This window comes from Fundulus heteroclitus, chromosome 2 (genome assembly GCF_011125445.2).
Source record: "Fundulus heteroclitus isolate FHET01 chromosome 2, MU-UCD_Fhet_4.1, whole genome shotgun sequence".
Classification (NCBI taxonomy): Eukaryota; Metazoa; Chordata; class Actinopteri; order Cyprinodontiformes; family Fundulidae; genus Fundulus; species Fundulus heteroclitus.
The window spans coordinates 13,564,314-13,585,101 of record NC_046362.1 but is presented as its reverse complement, the minus strand read 5'-3'; the positions used below and the strand labels follow the sequence as shown (position 1 = coordinate 13,585,101).

Genomic DNA, 20,788 nt, shown 5'->3' with positions numbered 1-20,788 from the left:
TTAATGCCCAGTAGTACACATAGGGTTCTTTAAAATATTTGCACAGCACAAAAATTCTTTCATTCCAAATGGGCATATATGCGGATGAAACAAGCAGCACATCTTAATATAACATTATAGTAATTATGACCTTTAAAAAAAAAAAATCTCTTTTTGGGGGTTTGGGGTAGTGCACTATTGGCCCCTGTGGTGCAACCTAAGCTTTTGCCTATAATGTTATTTTGTTTGTCTTAGATTACTTTTACTTTTATACTATATAAGTAGTTTGGAAACCAGTGCTTTCATACTTGTACTTGAATAAAAAGCTTTGTTTGATATTTCAACTTCTACAGAAGTGGTTTTAAGCCATAGTATGTATATTCCTACCTGAGTAATTATTATAAATACTTTTGACACATCTATAGGTTACTAACAACTGTAATCTTCTCAGTTCCAATTGGATGTCTCCCACTTCTACCTGCAAAGCTACCACAGAAGTTGTCTTAAATACTCCTGTACAAAGTCATAATGCCTGAGATTGAATGTGAATTTAGGTTTTTAGGAACTGTGTCTGCTGCTGATTCAAATACTTCACACCTATAGTCTAGAACAGACCAACATAAATAGCTCTTAGTGCAATATTGTTGGTACCCACCCACTCCCTGTTAAGGATCTCATTATATTTAGAACTTTGTTACATTTATCTAAAACTTTGCAGTTTTCTACACAACTTCCCTATTAGTAATTATGCTGATTTCAATGAATGCTCTTTAGCATTTCAGAGTAACGGAAGAAAAATGCATACAGTTCTCTTTTACCTGGGTAAATCAAACCTTCAGGTTTTAAATTGCGGGTCTTTATGTATAAAAGGGGTATAATGTGAGAAAAACTCTTTTGTCCTTCTAAAATACCTTTTTGTGTATGTGTAACTCTCTCTTTACTAATCACAAAGAAACAAATAATGTAATTTCAGGCCCTAACCTGGTATTGCATGATTTTATTCCCCTCTGAACTCTCTGATTCGTTGTAAAAAATAAAATAAAAAATTGACTGCATGACAAATTTAAATAGTCCTCAATGGGACGAGAAGCATTTGAACAGCTGGAATTGGATTTATAATCTGCTCTTGTCTAGGCCTCCCAAACCTTAACAAACCATTTGTACAAGCAGTGGATGAAAAACAGAGGTGTCACTTCTGTTTTGCTTCAAGAACTAAATGGTTAAAAAAAAAAAAAAATACTCCTCTGCAAAACAAGATTCAGTAGGGGCTGTTCTGCCAGGATGTTTACGTGCAGTTGCTGCAGTGGAAAAATATCTGAAGATGGAGAAACCACACATTTTGCTGCAGTGTTAGAACAGGCCTGCAACCCAAGATCTGAGCTTTCTACAAGCCCTTATAAAACACCAATCTGGTACCATTTGTTGATAGTTCTCCACTTCTCATGACCCTGGCACAAATTGTGTGGATTTTGCTGTTTGTTCTTTGAATAAAATTCCCTCCTGTTGCTCGGTTCCTAAATATTTCCCTGCACAAACCTCTGAATTCATTGCCCTGACTGAGGCCTGGAAAATGGCTGCCAGTCAAACTGTCAACATTTACACCGATTCCAGGTAGCCTACGCTTTTGGTGGTGTTCATGACTTCGGAGCACTTTGGAAACATAGAATGTTCTTGACATCTGATGTGGAGCTCATTTAAACTCTATTTAGGCTTCTGCTCCACTGGATGAGTAGCACATTTACAAACAGGTTCAAGGTGAAAGGAAGGATCAAGAAATCTTTATTGTTCCCTTAGGTCAATTTGCTTTACAGCCATCTCTGTTGGTAAATGTGCCACTCACACTCACTTTTCTCACGTTGTTGCCTGGGTTAACCACAGGGCACATATAGCAGCGAGAGCAGTTGCTGCTTCTGCACGCTTGTTTGTCACTTTTGCAGAATAATTTCCTCTCCACCCCTGCATGAATTTGCCACTCTACAGAGTTTTGCAGCAGCTGATGAGAAACATCTGAGGATTTGTGCAGGTGCAGAATACAATGATGGTATCTGAGTTGGCACATCCAATTCCACAAAACCTTTGATCAATTAATTATGAATTTTCTGAGGTAACCCCAGCTGAAAGGAAGATATAACTGAAACATAATTTAATTAAGTTAGTGATCCAACTTTTCTGGACCTTCCACTATTATCCCACTGCGATGTGCTTTCATTTGTGTTTTCTTTTCTCATGTTCTGTTCATGTGTTAACACCAAAACCTAAAAGGAGACTAGAAAAATGCAAAAGCTGGATATGTGGCCGACCTGAGCAGCTGACCACAAAAGTGAACGACAATGAACTACTGCATGTTTGTCCGTACAAAGGCAACTCAGTTTTGGTTCATAAACATTGTATGCTTAATGGTTAAAGGGTTATGCTTGACGCTACTTCTGTCATGTTTTTGTTATGACTTATGACCAACATGCAAGACAATCTCAGGTAAAAATAGCTGTTAACACTGTGAGTTTCACTATCACCGCCATTACAACATCTTTGTTGTCGGGGGTTGTAATACTTTTGCCTGTTACCATGTGTTCTGTTTGTTTTGATCCACTGGCTTTGATCTGCTTCTCTGCGCTCTGCTCTGCTTGCTGGCATGGTGACGCCACCTACATGGATCTCACTGGCCCTGCATCAGTTCCACCTGTTACTTTATATAAACCTGCTTCTCAGAGCCAGCCTCTGCCAGATTCTTGAAAGCCATTGTGTGAGTAAACCATTGTGCGCTCCTTGATTGTCTTGCCAAGTTGTGACCTTGTTTGGTGTGTGGATTTCCCTGTCTTGCCTCGCCGATGTTGGATTCTCCAGCTGGCATCTGAATTTTGGACATCAACCCTCTCTTCTAACTCCTGATCTGGCCTTGGTTTATTCCTCTTGATATTTCTGTTTGTTGCCCCTTAAGGTTCTGACCTTTTCCCGGATTCTGGATACCTCACTGCCAAGCCCTAAGTCTGTTAAGGCTGAGCTCATCATCTGAGCGCTCGGACCCACAGATCAGTTCCTCTGCAACCTCCTGGTAATTGAGAAGGGTAGTGGCATTTATTCAGTGAACATCCACTTCCACTGAGTTGATCTTGGGCCTCTAAACTCACTTTTTCCTTTACAGAGGTTCCCATGTGTGCTCCCAGTAGGTTCCTGACCAATGGTGCACCGATGCACTGGTTTGTAGTGTTTTTTTAGTTGCGCAAGCGGAGCAAAAGTCGGACATCCTGAGACGAAACTATGGAAGTTTGCTAACTGCCAATAAAAAATCCAAATTACTTATTAAGTTAGAAAATCATTTAATTCAATCAATTGGTCTCATGTAGCCCCTAAACGGGTGACGTTTTCAGTCAGCTAATTTATCTGGAAATCAGTTAACAATTCACCTGATTCAAAGTGTCTGAAAACAAAGTACCACTTTCCTGAACTGACGTGTATTCTCTCTGACCGCAGCTCGGTCTGAGCTAAGATGGCCGCTCTGTCGGCACGCCTGCCACCCGATGACACGGCGTCTACGTATACATGTCTGTGGGCGTCTACGTATATGATGTCTATGCCTCTAGTGACTCTTTTTCAAAAAAGCGACTAGCGACAAATCTAGCGACTTTTCTGGTGTAACTGCCGACTTTTGGAGACTGACGTGAAAGCACGTATCGTACTCTTGTCCTCCAGCGGCAGGGGCTGCCGTGGGGTGCCTCTCCCATTCTAACCCCGTTCTCCCGCTCCCGCAGGAGTCCCTCTCAGCGCTGCTAACGTTATTATTATTGTTAGCTGGCTACGATGCGTTAACTCCATCCTGTACATCCGATTTGAACTGAAGCTGTCTGGTGAGGCTTGTTACGAGCACCAGCTGCCTGATCATGTTTTGCAGCTTTTTTGTGAGCAAGCACAGCCCGTGGGTGTGGAGGGAAATATTCCCTCTTAATCTTCCCTCTAAAATAATAATAATTACCATTATTTTCTTACATTGCCTTTGTAGTTGCTCACATTCTTTGTAGTCTTTTTTGTTCCATTTAAATTGTTAATGTTAATGTAATTGTGGCACCTACAATAGGGTTACCACATTTGTTTAAAATTTTATTTGTGTTTATTTGGTGATTTTTAGTTTCAGTAGTTTGTTTTCTCTGTAAAAGTGGGGGGCGGAACTTTTGTTTCTCTCTTGTTGCGCTGGGAGCGGTAAAGGGGCGCACGCCTCCGCTGTTTCTCCAGACGTGATTTGGGAGAGAAACGATTCGCATCCTGTATCCTCACTTCTCCTCTTTCACTTGCTTAAAACAGGTTAGTAAATCACCAACGACGGTATTTCTCCCACAGCGTCAATAGACCCCTTGCAACCACGTGACTCCGTTACCCAGAACCCCTTGCGTGGCGGCCATATTGGTTGGCACGCCATTTGACGAAATGACGAGTTCTCCAGGTATTTTTCTTCTTTAGATAACGTATCACAAGATCGTTTTAAGAGTAAGTTGATGGTTGATGGTATCAGATTGCCAGATCCACACAGCAAAAGCCTGAAGGGACGGAGCGAGTCTGTGAAATGCTGGCCAAGGGTTTCGTACATATACAGCTGCTTTATAAACACGCAGGCCAGTACGGACAAGAGAGCACGAAAGCCATGAAACCACTGGACGGCTACAATTATTGTATATCAGGAAAAAGGCTCCAGCGACGCCATGAGGGATTAAGCGGTCAGAAAATGGATGGATGTTCAGACATGTTTGTGCAACAGCACAAACAGAGAGGAAGGCCCGCCCGGTAGGTTAAAAAAAACATCACTCACTACGGATTATTTTGGTGTTTTTGTCTTGTTAAAATGGGTGGGAGTGTCGGCGACATTGCAGCGTAAACACAGAAGTATCAGCGCCCGTGAACGGGCGGAGGGGAGGTGGCGATCGTTACACTGGCCGGAGAGCCGCCGCTGTCTGGAGCAGCAGGAAGCGGGTGCTGCTCCAGACAGCTGCGGCTACAGCAGCAACAGCGGCTTCTCCGGCCCTTGTAGCGATCGCCACCTCCCCTCCGCCGCTATTTAAGTAGAACAATGACTAGAGCAGAATTAAGTTGTATTTACCGGAGATGAAGTGTAGACTGCACATTCTGTTGTAGTTTGATGGCTCCCCCAGTCCATTGGGAGTGTCTGCCTGCGCTCTTTTCATTGAAAATATCCATTTCTTTCTTCTTTCCTCATCCTTCGGTAAACGACAGAAACGTACATCCAACGATTTGGAATGCCTCTGTGTGCAACCGGGAGCACAACAAGTCGTAGGCATTGTTTAGATTCCAAAAATAAACGAACTAAAAGTACGCCCTAAATCACCCGTTTTGTCATGTAGTAGACGGGCTGTCAGGCTAGCCTGCCCACCAAGATGGAGGCGCGCACCCCCGATTACGTGACTGTGACGTCAGATGCAAGGGGTCTATAACATGCACATCACATCATGTGGCAGATTATGCAAATTAGGCGATGACGTCATTCAGCGACTTTTAGCACAGCCAATAGCTACTTTCCCTACTGAGGAGTTGGCAACACTGACCCTGGCTGCTGCTACAAGGACATGAGACGAGGAGGATATCAGAAGATACAGATACGCTATCAAGTGTGTATGAAACTTTCAGATCATATAGGGTTGGAGATTATTTCAAAGATAATTTGATTACATTTTTAACGGAGTTGAAGTTCCAGTAAATTAAAAAAATAAATCTATAGGAAAAGGGGGCTAAAGCTTGGTGCACCGTTCACAATCTCCAGATGGCTAATGCTAACTACCTTTGGTGTAGTTTGCTTTATGTAGTAACCTCGCATGATATATTTTACTCGGCTAATTATATGTTATACATGCACACACTGTCTTTTGTTGGCAATGGTTGGCATGAATTACATCGTGAATCCCCAAGTATAAGATTTCCCTTCGGTCCGCATGTTAACACGTGGGGGGCGCACGATCAGAGTGACATCGACCTCGCATTAGCTCAGAGGTGTCAAACGTGCCCCGCGGGCCAGTTCCGGCCCGCCGAACGATTTAGTCCGTCCCGGTGGCTAAATGCATTATCATTATTCAACAATGATTATTGAAAAAAAAACCATATACTTCATTCAATTGAAAATCTACAGTTCCTATATTGTCCACGAGGGGCGCTGTGTTTTATTTAGAGCAGACAACATGATGCAACACTACACCGTGTAACCCATAGACATATATAAAGAGTAGACACCGCATTGATTACGGCCGCCGTCTTGGGGCAGTCAACCTCCTACCATAACCTGCTGGTTTAAGCTGAACAGACAAAGTATGCCTCAGCACTGTGCGGTGTATTTTTGTTTGAATCGACGGACTATTGACATCAAGGCTCAAGGGATAACTTTTCACAAGTAAGATGAACAGATATGGTTTGTATTTTAGATTAGAATGTTAATTTTCTGTGTTTTTGTCCACCAACGAAAATCAAGCTAGCTAATGCTTGGTGCTGGTGTCGTGCCAAACGAGTTATTCCCGACAAAATAGGCAAATTCAAATAAGACTTCATGTAAATAACAAAGTCCCTAACCTTGATTTAGATTAACTGTTGCAAGAAGGCAATTCAAGAAATAAAAGAAATTCTCTTGTGCTAACATTTGCCAGCAAATTATATATACATAGATGTTACGACTGCATTAAATCCTTGTAATTCACCCTATCAAAAGTAAGACACCTCTGATATCTCATAGCCAGCTTGAAACACAGACAACCGAACAGAATACTTTTCAAGCTTACTCACCACTTCAGCAGCTTTGGTTTATTATCAACAGATATACATCAAACTCTCTTGCTGAAGTAAGGTTGTAAGAAATTTCTAAATTTGAAAAAAAGAAAAAATAGGAAGAAAATAAGAATAGGAGTCTCTACATAAAAACACCGTACAAAAGATGTCTGTTATTTTTTTTATTTGTTTTACCACCAGAACGGCAGTTTGTGTATTTTATTTGCATTATGCAGATTTGTCACTAACACGGACCCTTATTTTGAAAACCCAAAAAGGAGTTTGCCGTGACTAATTGGCTCTACTTGCACACCTGTGACACGTGCACACCTTTGATGGACGTGCTAATTATGTGAGCAAGACGGGGGTATTAGTAGAGAAGCTGTGCTGTGGAGAAGCAGCAAGAAAGGAAGTTGAAGATGTCAGTTTGTTCTTCATTTCTACTTCTATGCCTGGGTCAGCCAGCGAGGTATGTTTTTTTTTTTTGTATGTTAATATAACTTTATTTGTTTACTGTCTTACTGTTACTATAAGTTTATGTTGTATTTCAGGGCGTAAGTGGCGTTGTAAGATGGTGACATCGTATAAGCTGTAAGACGGCAGCATCATGAGCCTGTAAAGACTGTGCAAAGAGAAATAAAGACATCTTGCCATCAGTCAAACGAACTCTTTTTACTGACATCTGAATGGCTAAAGAAGAGGTAGAGGTGACAATTTGAGTTTGGCGATACTTATCCATCGAGTTTCTAAGATGACCTGTTCACTGCATGAAGTTCATATGAAAAACTTTTTTTCTTTTTCAGGTATTTGTCTGTCATTGGTTTTGTCATTAACATTGACACATTGAAGCTGATGGTTCCTTAACTGCTCCAAATTCAGTGATATGTCCTCACATACATGTTCAGCCAAGATCATTTGGAGCTCCTATTTAATTCAATCAGAGCATCAGGTAAAGTTTATATTAACTGAATGAATAAATGTTCTGAAGATGTATTAAAAGTACAGCAAATAGGTTTTTCTGGAATGTATGTAAGAAACCTAGAATTGGTATTAGGTGACCATGTCACAATGATTAATATGTGGGACAACCAGTAGATAAGATGATGCCTGTGAAACTCAAAGCCGAAAGAAGAACATCCACTATACCTTTAATGAATATCTTTGTGTCTGATGAATTGTGCATGTATTGTGTGTCTGTTTTCCATGCAAGGTGGCTGGAATAACAATCCCTCCACAAGCCAGTTCCAGTCCATCTTCCGCCATCTGATGGTTCGGTGTAGTGTCTCACCTAGTGAGACAGGAAACGTAGCAGCCCAAGACAGCACTGTGTCCCTGTCTGCTGTGGAGATGTCCTTTGCTGAAACTGCTGAGGATCACCCATCTCCATTTGCCAACATTTTGGCTGTTGTGTGTGACCACAGCTATCTTCCCACTAATTTCGGTGGTCTGGTGGAAAATGCTCTGGTCTACATAGCAGGATTTGTAGTCCTCCAGATTCTGCAACAACTGAGCTGTGATGTGTGTTTGGCAATCTTGGTCAGAGAAGTTGTACCGTCATCAATTGATGAGAGCTACCACCTGCTAACTCTGGAAAAACAATGGTGGCCAAGTGATTCCATCACAAGGCACAGTGAAGGTGCTGGGAGCTGCAGAGAGGGTGATACGCAGAACTTCAACAAAGCAACTTTCAGGGGTGTCGACTGTCACACACATGTCTGTGAAGAGATTGGGACAGAGGATGTGTTCTTGCTAGGGCAACACATTGAGGACACACAATTTGGCATTGACAACCATCATTTAAATTTCTTGTCATTACTTGTGTCTGTATTTCTCCACATTGCCAAAGTCACCTATCATGAACCCCAAAAAGGGAACACAAGAAAGTTCTGCAAAACAGTCCTTTTCAGGGTTTTTAGCTAATATTAGGTAGAGAGATCTGTGTCGCTGGGATCTGAATTAAAAATACCACTGAAATTTAAATGTTGTATGTTTGTACTTGCTCTTTGAGTGTTAAAATATATTCAGAAAACATTTTTAACCTAAAAAAATCATTGTCATTATTTCTATACAGTTGAAATGTCATTTGTTATTTTCTCTTTAAGCTAAAAATTCAAATTAGTATTTCAAAGTGATTACATTTTAAATACCAATTTTTCAGTTTAATCTTTCAGTGTTAAAAAAATCTGCATATAAAAAAATTCAACCTTTCAAAATTCAAACTCAATATTTTCACCCTCCTGAGATTCAACTTGCTCCATTTCACTGTCTTAAATCAGCGTTAAAATTTGGTGTAAAAAGGGAAGGGTTACCTCAGGTCACAGACATTAGCAATGGATTGTGGTGTCCAACCAGTGTTGCCAACTCAGCGACTTTGTCGCTATATTTACCGACTTTTCAGACCCCTCCAGTGACTCTTTTTCAAACAAGCGACTAGCGACAAATCTAGCGACTTTTCTGGTGTCACTGGAGACTCTTACGTGAAAGCACGTATCGTTCCTACTCTTGTCCTCCAGCGGCAGGTGCTGCCGTGGGGCGCCTCCCCTGTCCCAACCCCGTTTTCCCGCTTCTGCAGGAGTCCATCTCAGCGCTGCAGTCAGAGCCACAGCATGTTTACCATAGACATAATATAAGAGTAGATTCCGCATCGACTATGTGCGCTCGCCGGATTTAGGGGCGGCATCTTGGGGCGGTCGACAGATCAGCTCAGTGTAATGTGCTGACCAGGCAGAGAATCAATTTTAATTATTTATAACTTGTTGAATATTGTTTTTTTGCCTAAAACTGTAGCTATCATAACAAATGGTCCAGTGCGTTTTAAATAATCTTAGTGGGGTTAAAAGTAATAGAATATTCTGACAGGATGTACGTATGTTTCAAACCACAGCCACTCATACATTTTATGTATTTTTTATTACTATATAAACAAACACATTTGTACATGTACACATATATATGTACACATATATATATATATATACGTTCCAAAAAGAACCAGTGATAGGCGAAATCTGTGAAGTAGTATTTTTTTTTTTTTACAATTTCTTTACAATTATTATACAATGAAATACTCCATAGTACATTAAAAACTAAAGAACAAAACCTTTTTACAGGCCCAAGCCTTTGTGTAACAAATAAAAGTACTGTATAGATGCTTTTTTTTTTTTTTTTACAAATAACTATTGTGCTGTAAAATAATTTGAATCATGAATACAAACTGAAGGCTTCAAATTGCCCTAACGCGACCCAAGTCATTGGATCAGAACGGGAGAAAATGAAAAATTATTATGAAAACAATACAAATTACAGTAGGACAAATAGTGACTCCCATGTATTTCACTAACCTGGCGAGCCAGATAATTTTCGTTCCGCTTAGCTATGCCTAGCTTCACTCACATCCATCTGGGACCTCTTCCATAGAGAGTGATTTCTTCAACCAATTTTATTGTCCAGCCAATCAGGACGCAGGGCTGGAGTTTCATAGATGTGACGTAGTGGAGAAGCGACCGTGACGTGACTGTTTTGATTCAACAATAGCGGCTCGCATCGAGGAAGAAAGCGTTAACATTGATGCTGCTATTTCTTCCGTGTTGTCCAATCTACCTAATATTGTTTCATTAAAAGAACATCAGAGAACGGCTCTGAAGGCTTTTGTTGGTGGAAACCATGTTTTCGCCCTTCTCCCGACCGGATTTGGCAAGTTTTGTTTTTTTCCTGCGTCGCTCTCATCAGAGTCACGGGTTAGCTTCGGTGTGAGTGGTTGAAATATCACGTCGATAAAGATGACAGACAAGTGGCTTATCCAATCATATGCAAGGATTTTTGATAAGCCCCAGCCTTCTGAGACGCCATTCTTATGGATCAGTCCCAGATGGATGTGAGTGAAGCTAGGTGGAGCGTTGTCAATCTGGCTAGGGTCAGGTTAATAATCTGAATTTTTCTGTCAGTTTGCATCACATTAACCAACTGAATCTGGTCGTGACTTAGAATGAAGGACTGCAGAGGAGATTAATTTCTTTGCAGTTAATAAAAGATTACATATTTAGACGGTACAATTAAGCTATATTTCTATTAAGCCCTGCTTGATTTACTGACCAAATAAAGATGTACAGGTGCTCTGCTGCGGGGATAGAACACCTGCAGTTTGTATCTCAGAGGGAAATACGTCCCCCGATGCGCGACAGCAAGTCCTCATACTGGGTCCTGGACAGACAGCTGGAAGCTAGTCAGCTAGCAAGAAGGTAATTAAGACACATGCAATAATACAACATTAATTTACAGCTACTAAGTTATAGAACTTCAATCATGAAGCACAACCTCCCTGAAACTAACCAAAGTCGGTCAGCAGGTTAATATTGGCGGGTCAACAGGTTACAGTAATATTAGCAGGAACAAGCCATTCTACATCACCACGTTTCTCTGCTCTCTGTCTGTATTGGCCTCTGCTGGGCACACAAGGAACTACACCCACCCAATTTAGACTTAGACAGCTTTATTTGTCATTTTGTATGCACAAAGTGCGTACAGAACGAAATTTCGTTTGCATACAGCTTGAAAAATCACTGTAAATTGCACTAAATTTCAGGATAAAGATGCAGCAGCGATTTATGTAAACAATTGAAATGTAAAAAATGTAAAACAATGTAAACAATGCAGGGGAAATAGACAGTGTGCTATTCACGGTTAAAAAGAACACCACAAACCCACAGCCTTTTAGTGGTGCTTGATGTAAAGAATATTATATGTATTTGCACATAAAAATAAAAACAGAAATCACAAACATTGATCCAGGAATCCTTTCTATGTTAGATGGTAATAGCAGATGATCTGCCTCCCCAATGGTATCACAACTAACAGAACGCCAGACCAGGTCTACCTACTATGAAGCTTTTTCCATTCATTTAGATATTTAACCTTCTTGAGTCGGCGGTCTTTTGGGTTTGTTTTTGAATGTGAAGTCGCTTTTTTTTGGCTTTGCTGTTTTCCGACAGAACGTCTTTTTCTGGTTATTACGCCACGCAACAAGAGCTATTCTTCTGCTCAGTTTGAGGCCTCTACATTTCAATGAACGTTTAAGCTGTTCTATGCTGGGATGGATGTTGAAATGTAGCTTCTGGGACGTTGTCATCTTCCAAAATGATTGGTATTGCGTGATTGGTATCATGATTGTTGTTGCCATTCTAGTTTACACTCTTTTTATCCAACCACCCAAGCTGTCTTCGGGAAAATATGACGCCATTTGAGGAGTTAAAAAAGTTTTTTTATTTTTTTATTGGATTCAATTAATTTTGTTAATTTCAGAAAATGCCATATTTGAAAAATTACAGCATAGGTAGTCTTGCGCTCAGTACAAAAGGTTTAAAAGATTAAATTTTTCTGTTTCAGACCGAACGGGCCATGGTCTGTTTTTTCTTTTCTATATGAATGTGGTGTGAGGGTGCACGTGCCAAAATTGATGCAATCTTGCCATCCCCACCCTGAGTGTGGACCCAACGCAATGTTGCGTCGCAGCAACATTTTTGTAACTTGGCGCAGATGGCGCTGTGTAAAGCAAGTCTATGTAGCACAAAAAGAAAGATAATACTCCATAGCAGGTGTTGAAAACATTCAATTGCAATCGGGTTCTAATACATTTTTATTGCTTCCCCTAATTTCACCTTTTCTCTTTGTATCCCAAATTATAGAGTTGAATATGGATCTGAAGAAAAAATGGCTGTCTAGGGTGATGGAAGAATTAAAAAACAGCCCACTGGCAACTACTTTATGTTTTGGATTGGTCCAAATGATATTTGAGAAACTGATAGAAGTAGAGTTTGCATGCCCTTGTGACGCCAGATACAACCATTTGTATACTTTTGTATACGTTTTTCTTTGTTCCCCCAATTAGTCTTTTTACTAATGTGTGTAATTAAATGTCCATCATCTAAATCGCCCTGGAAGACCTTAAGTAGTACCATCATTCCTGCCCTAACATGGCTGATAATAGTGTTTCTTGATGGTCATTATTATGCCTGTTAATTGACTGATTGGTCAGGAAAGTATGAAATGATTGAGAATGCTGAACCTCAGAAATGGTGTAATCCGGTCAACTCATCTGAGGAGTTATTGGCTAAAACCCAGCTATGGTATTCTGAATCAGAGGTAAGAAATAATTACAAAACTGATTTTCACAAACCAGCAATTTCTATTAGTAGTTTTAGTATGCTGATGAGATATGTTTTTACATTTGCTTCTCTTTTTTGTTTTTCAGTACATTGCATTCTGGACAGCACTTTTATTGGTCTTGTTTGGTTTGGTATGTTTGGCTGGCTCCAGATGGTTATCCTGTTGTACGAAAAATTAACATAATCTGGAATCTCCAAGAGATGGTGGGAGTGAGCAGCTGTAACATTGAACCAAAAATCTTCAAGGAAATTAGAAACAATGGTGAAATATGCCAACTTCAAAACATTTAGTATTGCTGTAATTATGTGATTACATGTCATTAGATTGTATCTATATAACCCCCACTTCTTATTATAGTTGAAGTTTAAAAATGTTTTGCAGTTATTTTTTAATGTAAAAACGTTGTTTTCAAAAGAATTATTCTTGATGTTTGATTGTTTTAAGATTGACCATGGTTTGGATATTTTGTCTATTTCTTGTAAATATTGTCCTATTTTAAATATGTACGTACGCCTAAAATATAAATTGCTGATTCAAAATAATCAAAAACAACCACGATAAACCACTATTAAAAACACTGCTACTACTAATTAAAACAGAAAACAAAAAAAACAGAAAACAAATGGAAATAAAAGTCAGTAAAATGGATTAAAGGTAGAGATAGCAATTTGTAATTAATTTACAGTTGATTAAATCCTACTGGATCCAACATTGAGCAATCACCATCAACATAGCAGAGGAAGAGGACACTGGCTCTCTCTGGAGTCGCTGCAACGCCTCTGGAGCTGCGGTGAACAACACTGTTATATTTTTGTCAGCCTGTGACCACTTTATGGAAAACTCTTTATGACCTCCTGACTACAGAACAACTGATCATTAGACTCTGTCTCCACTCAGTGTTTTAAATTGATGTGTATTTTAAATAAAGTTGCATATGTTATTAATGAAATTATAATAATTAAATGTTATATACATGCAGATGTGGCAGATCTAAGCCATTATAGTTTACCTTTAAACAAGAACTCCATTTGATAAAACTTTCATTGGACGACATGGAAAAATTTCATCACGAAAACCTTTATTATCACCTCTCTGAGTTGTGATTGTATATTCAAAATATATTTTTATGTGATATGATTATTTGTATGGTTATTGTGAATTTTAAAAGGTTTGACAGTTTTAATATGTTATTTTGTATTGGTTGCTGTTTGAGAATGTAAATTTTCTTGAATAAAGTTCTGAAAAAGCATTAGGTGTCATGAACGGAACAGAATTTGAACCAGACAATAGTATTTAAGATTAAAGACAGTTTATTAAAGAAGAGGTTGTGGGTGTTGAAACCGGGAATACAGACTGGCAGTAATATGAACAGGGCAACACAGAGCTCATGGTCGATAAACAGTCCTAAGTCAAAACCAGGTAATCAAAAATCCAGAACAGAATCCGAGCGCAGAGTCGGGAGACATATCCAAGTTTGATACACGGGCAGGCTTACAGGCTAGACAAGGTCAGGCAGACTCGGTGGTCAGGTAGCAGGTCCGGTTCGGTACAATGGCAGGCAAGGTTAAACAGACTGGAATCAGGCAAGCTCAGATAGTCCAGGAACAGGCTAGGTCAGGTACACAGGTTGGCAATCAGAATCTGGCAGGAAAAACAGGTATACAGGGGTTAGGCTGGCTCAGATATCCGGAGGCAAATCGGGTCGGTATCAACAGGGCTGTCAGAACAAAGCGCTGGATATGATTCACTGAAAGGCTCATAATAGTCTGGCACCAAAGAGATGAGTGAGGCACATATAAATAGAGGAGTGCACAGGTGACCGGAGTGAAAACGAATTATAAGGTGACAGGTGAGACTGATCAGAGGAAGGACGGCAAGAGAGATGGAACAAAGCTGATTGGTAGAGGCTGGTGACAGGGGAGTGGCTGGTGACTGTGAGGTGAGCAGGTTGATTACTGAATAGCTGAATAGCTTTGAACCAGATGAACCATTTCTCCTTACCTCAGTCACAATGCTTTCAAAAGAATTACAGTTAAAAACATTGTTTCCAATATTTATGAGAGAAACTAGAAATACATTTCTTGTTTTCTTTTAATATAGGATAAACTTTCAGTTATAATAAGGAAGCAGATTTTAAAATGCAATATATTAAAATTTGTTTCGCATTTTGTTTTTTATTTTTATGCTTCTGCAAATTAAGTTTTATTTATTAACAAGCTTAAGACATTTAAAATGTTGAGAAATAGTGATATAATAACAATCTTTTCCTTAGATTATAACAGGACAATATGGAAAAACTATAGATAAAATATACAAAACTTAGGCAATCTTCAAACAACTGAACATAACGTATTGAAAATAGTACTCTTATATAAATATATAATTGAATAGCATTTAGAAAATATAATTGAAATGATAAGATTGGATTGTACGGTTATGAATACTTAATCAATCTTATTACATGTAAAACACACAATTACATTGTTTTAAAGTTGCCGTATCTTACAATAGTTTATTTCTTTCAAAGTTGTTGGTTTAGTTCCACACGCTCATTCTCTTCATTTCCTGGAGATTCTGGATTTTCATTATTTTGGCTGCAGTTGAGGCTGGAATATCTGGAGCCATACATGCATACCAAATAAAACATGGTCACCCCAAGTGCTGTGAAGAATCCATAGAACTGCAAAAAACAAACAAAAAAACATCCACAAAAAGAGAAATAAAAAAAATATGCCTAAGTAGCATACAAAAACTAATGATCTAAAATGTTGGTTTGTTAAAGCCTTCAAAATGTTATTATTTCTTACCTGTGATGTAGCATACATTAGCTGGGTTTTGGCCAGTAATTCCTGAGATGAGTTGGCTGGTTTACACCAATGCTGGGGGGCAGCTTTCTCAATTATTTCATACTTTCCTGTCCAACTGGTCCATAAACAGGCATAATAACGGCCATCAATCAACAATATTACCAGCCATAACGCTGTTGGAACTATGGTGATATTTAGGCAATCAAAGATTGATTTACATGGTTTACAGAATGGTCTAATTCCCACGGCTAGTAAAAATACTATAATTGGTGGAATGATGAAAAATACTGAAGTGTACATTCTGTTGTATCTAGAGTCACAAGGGCAAGCAAACTCCATTGCCACCAGTCCCTCAGCGATCAACTGGACTATTCCAAATAAAAAATTGGTTGCCAGGGGGCTGTTTTTAATTTCTTTTGTCACCTGAGACAGCCATTCCCTCTTCAGCTCCATATTTAACTCTATAACTGGGGAAACACAAAGAGAAAAAGGGAAATTAGGAGAAGCAATAAGAATATTGTATTAGAACGCAAACCTGATAGCAATTTAATTATTGCTTATTGACGCCTGCTGTGTATTAGCTTTGTTTTCATGTTAAATGCACTCTACTCCTCTTCATTGAAGAGTTAAAATGTTACCAATTTGACAAAAAAATAAAATAAATAAACATTTCTTGCAATCAAGAAAAGACGTAGTCCAAAATATCCATCCATCCTTTACTTCTTGTTTGACAATAGGCCATGGATCCAACAGTTTAAGTTGAGGTCCCCAGATGTCTCTCTCCAAGCTACCTCCTCCCTGTCATGAAAGGACGTCCCCAACCCAGCTGTGAAATACAATCCCTTCAGCAAGTCGCACCATGGCAAGCTGTCCTGAAAACAACCTAAGTGACTTTGCACTTAAGCCCCTTTTCCACTGGCACTACTTAATTTCGCCCTCCACACTCTGCTCTGCGTAGTTCAGCTTTAATCAGTGCTAGAGCTACACAATATTAGCACAAGTTGTGATAGTAATATAGCTTGCCACAAATACAGAAAAAAAGCAATGTGTTAATGTCTTTCTACTTTAGGATCATAGTAAACATGAACTTCAGATAATGTGTAGTCTAATCAGCTACCAAAAAACAAAAACAGTCATCATTTCCATCTCAAACAGCAGGTTTTCTTGAAAAGGTTGTCTCTGTCAAACTTGTGATGTTTTGGCACCAAAACAACTTAGCTGTAGTTTTTTTTAAAATGAACTTTACCACGTCTTTACCTTCTCAAACATTTTTTGTTTCATTAAACAACAAATATCACCAAACACATTATGAGCACTTAGATGCTGAATTCAGGGTGCTTGAAATAATTAGCTTATTGCACTCCAGGTGGTTCTTTGCAAAATGCATATTATCAGTAAAATTGCCATAATAATAGATTTGCGATATATTGTGCAGCCCTAAAGGGCATATGTTGTTTTTCTACCAGCCAAGAAATACCTGGAAGGGGGAACAACCTGGAGATGTTGCTTTATTCACGTCTTGTTTGCAGCAACACTTTAAAGAAATCTGTGAGAAATGATGAGGGAAAAAACAGTAAGTAGATCAATTTAAATAAAAAGAACAAAAAAAATTGTATCATTATATTTGCTAGATTGCTCAGGATGAACAAAACTGCAATCTGGCTGCGGTGGATGAACTCAGAGGTGAGATGGGATAAAATCTTGGATGTGCACGCTCGCTTCAAGGTGGAAAAGTCCAACAAATTCGGAATATTAGATTCACCACATGGAGCCCAGCAACAAAGACTTCAAGGCTGACGGAAAATTTGTGCAGCTTGCTCTCAAAACAAAAAGTGTATTTTGCGTGTCCCTCCCACGGACTCACATGTGACATCTAAGCCTCCTCTCTGCACATCTTTCAAGCATGAGATTGGGCAGAGTAGGGCTCTGGTATGAGGGTAGGTTTCGCTTTAAATTTAGAGCTTTATGAGGATGTTTTTTGGGGGAAATGGCAGACTTTAATAGTGCAAAACCACAGACTTTTGACCACAGTGAAATTAATATATAGGCTGTATATTTGATATTTGCACTGTGCTGATTCAGTGGAGTGTTCTTTAGCTTCGACCACGAGGGCAGCTGCCACTGCAGCAGACTCTCTGCAGCGGCATCCGCTCTATTCTTTCTCCTTCTTTCTGCACATGCTGGATGGATCAGGGGCCATGAACAACATTTTGAACCAAACACCATGTGGAGACAAAACTTAACAGCTTTTAGTGTGTGTAAAATGAGATAAAGCCTCAGTAAATCTGCAGGTCTGATACAGCACATCTGCATATAGAAAGCTCAAGTGTTTTTTCTCTTTTCTTTAACTTCTTTCAGGCGTGGTTCATGGTTTTTAAATAGTAAAATTATATTTCGGTTTGACCCACTCCATTCACAGTGGTCTGTAATATAAATCACTCATCAGTTTTTCTTGGACTTCCTCAAAACAAAACCCTATTGTTTCCCTCTGCCCTGTCACTGAAAAGCAGTGTGTTCATCTCAAAACTCTGTTCAAGTACTTGGTTTGACCTTCCTCCTGAGCAGGGTAACCCAGAAACCCAGGACCTGAAAAAAACTGTTGCTCAAATGCTCAAAAGCGGGCAGAGCCGAGTAACCTGGTCAAACCAAGCCGGTGCAAAAGATGATTTAGCTTCATACTTTATCCTAAATGTTAAATACAGTCACCCTGTATTTAACATGAAGAAGCAACTTTTACATATCAGAACATACTAAAAATTACTGGGTAATTTCCAAGTTCTACAAAAAAATCTAACTTCAAATGTATAAACAGTTACAACAGACTAAACGCATTAATTTACCAGTTTGTAGAAGCCCTTTAGCAGAACTGACTGAAATCACATCATTTTTTTGGCATTTTTACCCTTTTGTCCTCAACTGAATCCTTTGTCCTAGTGTCATCCCTGCCCCAACGTCTATGTAATTTTTCCCTATATTTACAGATACAAACATCATTGGGGGTCCTAAACATTAACAAGTTTAAATCAAGAAAGTATTTTTACCTGATGGCGTGAGTAACGACAAAAAGCAGGAACAACAGAGGACTTTCAGAAGTTTCAGTTTCTTCTAAAGATAGGCGTGCATTTCCTTTTGTAAGTAGGAGGGTAGAGGAGGTGTTATGTGACTAACCAATCGACTGCTATTTCAAGAAAAAAAAGTTTTTAATGCTACTTCTATTACATATTATTACAAAGTAAATAATACAATGATTTGCACTATGCAAAGGTTAAAGTTGTGTTTACAAGAAAAAAAGAGTTACATGTCAATCTAAAGTCAAAAAGCAAAGCTTAATTTACGCACAGTGTTGTGAAAAAGAAAGTAAACCATGAAAACGGAAGACATTTGAAACATGGATTCGTTAGTAGGATGTGCTTTCATTCTAGACAAAGGAAATGTAAAACATGCTAAATAGGCATAAACAATCAACTTCAGTCTTTATAAAAAGGGAGCAAACCAAATTCAGAGATTTTACATGTCAGAGCATATAAAAAACACAAAAACTATTTGACCTTTTCCAGGTTCTGACAAAAATCTAATCTCAAGTTTATGAACAATCACAACAGAATCTGAAAGAATAAATGGTAAATGGCTTGTACTTTACGGTCATCAAGTGTTTTTGGATTCGTAACTACAACTACTTTAGATTGTTTACGCGGGTTCGGAGTGCTTCGGGCACAAGTCCCAGAGGCTCAAAATGTAGCGAACTCGCCAAGCAGCACACACCGAAGGAGGAGCAAGAGTAGGGGTTGTGACCGGTGGCAGAAGCGCAGCTGTTGAGATGGGCTAACAGCTAAGCTAAAAGCTAAGCATTCCTGCCTTGAAACCTCTCTGAACTCTCTGATTGATTGTAATAAAAATATGTTTGACTGCATGACAAATTGAAGTGGTCCTTAAATGGACGAGAAGCATTTGAACAGCTAAAATTGGCCTTATGATCTGCTCCTAGTCTAGGCCTCCCAAACCTTAACAAACCATTTTTATAAACAGTGGATGAAAAACAGGCATGTGTCACTTCTGTTTTGCACCGGGAAATAAAATGGTAATTTTTTTTTTTTTTTTTTTACATACTCTTCTGCAAAACAAGATTCAGTATCTGCTGGTCTGCTAGGATGTTTGTGTGCAGTTGCTGCAGCGAAAAAATCTCTACACTACACATTTGTGCTGCTGTGTTAGAACAGGCCTGTAACCCCAGGGCTGACCTTTCAAAAACAAAACAAAAAACAAACAAACAATAAAACGTCAACCTGGTACCTGATTTGTTTGTTCATTGCATGAAATTTTCTCCTCTGCCTCGGTTCCTAAATATTTCCCTGCACAAACCACAAAATTCATTGCCCTGACTAAGGCTTGGAAAATGGCTGCAAGTCAGACTGTCAACATTTTCACCGATTCCAGGTAGCCTACGCTTTTGGTGGTGTTCATGACTTTGGAGCACATTGGAAACATAGAAAGTTCTTGACACCTGATGTGGAGCTCATTTAAACTTTATTTAGGCTTCTGGTTGAACTGGATGAGTAGCACATTTACGAACAGGTTCAAGTAAAGTTCAAGGAATCTTTATTGTCCCCTTAGGTCAATTTGCTTTACAGTCATCTCTGTTTGTAAATGTGCCACTCACACTCACTTTTCTGACTTCTGACCTGCCTTGGGTAACTACAGGGCAGATGTAGCAACGAAAGCAGCTACTACTTCTGCAATCTTGTTTGCCACCTTTGCAGAATAATTTCCTCTCCGCCCATGCATAAACTCGAAACTCTACAGAGTTTTGCAGCTTCTGATGAGAAACGTCTGTAGATTTCTGCAGGTGTGAAATACGATGATGTTATCTGAGGTGGCGCATCCAATGCCACAAAACCTTTTTATAGTTTCATTATGAAGTTTTCTGAGCTCACCCCAGCAGAATGAAAAATATAACTGAAACATCATTTAATTAAGTTAGTTGTCCAACTTTTCTCGACCTGCCACCATTTGTGTGTTTTCTTTTCCCATGTTCTGTTCATGTGTTAAGACCAAAACCTAGAAGGAGACTGGATAAATGCAAAACAGGA

At 39.2% G+C, this 20,788-nt stretch overlaps 2 long non-coding RNA genes across 3 annotated transcripts; one reads left to right on the top strand and one right to left on the bottom strand.

Moving 5' to 3' along the window:
* The first annotated feature begins 7,121 nt into the window (after nt 1–7,121).
* Nucleotides 7,122–7,642, top strand: LOC118566389. Its single transcript, XR_004932979.1, has 3 exons — nt 7,122–7,201; nt 7,284–7,433; nt 7,536–7,642. It is a non-coding gene; the product is annotated as an uncharacterized LOC118566389 (long non-coding RNA).
* Nucleotides 7,643–14,186: 6,544 nt separating this feature from the next.
* On the bottom strand, nt 14,187–18,799 carry LOC118566387. 2 transcript variants are annotated; one of them, XR_004932975.1, is made up of 5 exons: nt 18,743–18,799; nt 17,179–17,247; nt 15,702–16,168; nt 15,401–15,574; nt 14,187–14,535 (listed from the first exon to the last, which is right to left on the bottom strand). It is a non-coding gene; the product is annotated as an uncharacterized LOC118566387 (long non-coding RNA). The 2 variants fall into 2 exon arrangements; XR_004932978.1 differs by lacking the exon at nt 17,179–17,247 and having other exon boundaries at nt 18,743–18,783.
* Nucleotides 18,800–20,788: the final 1,989 nt, after the last annotated feature.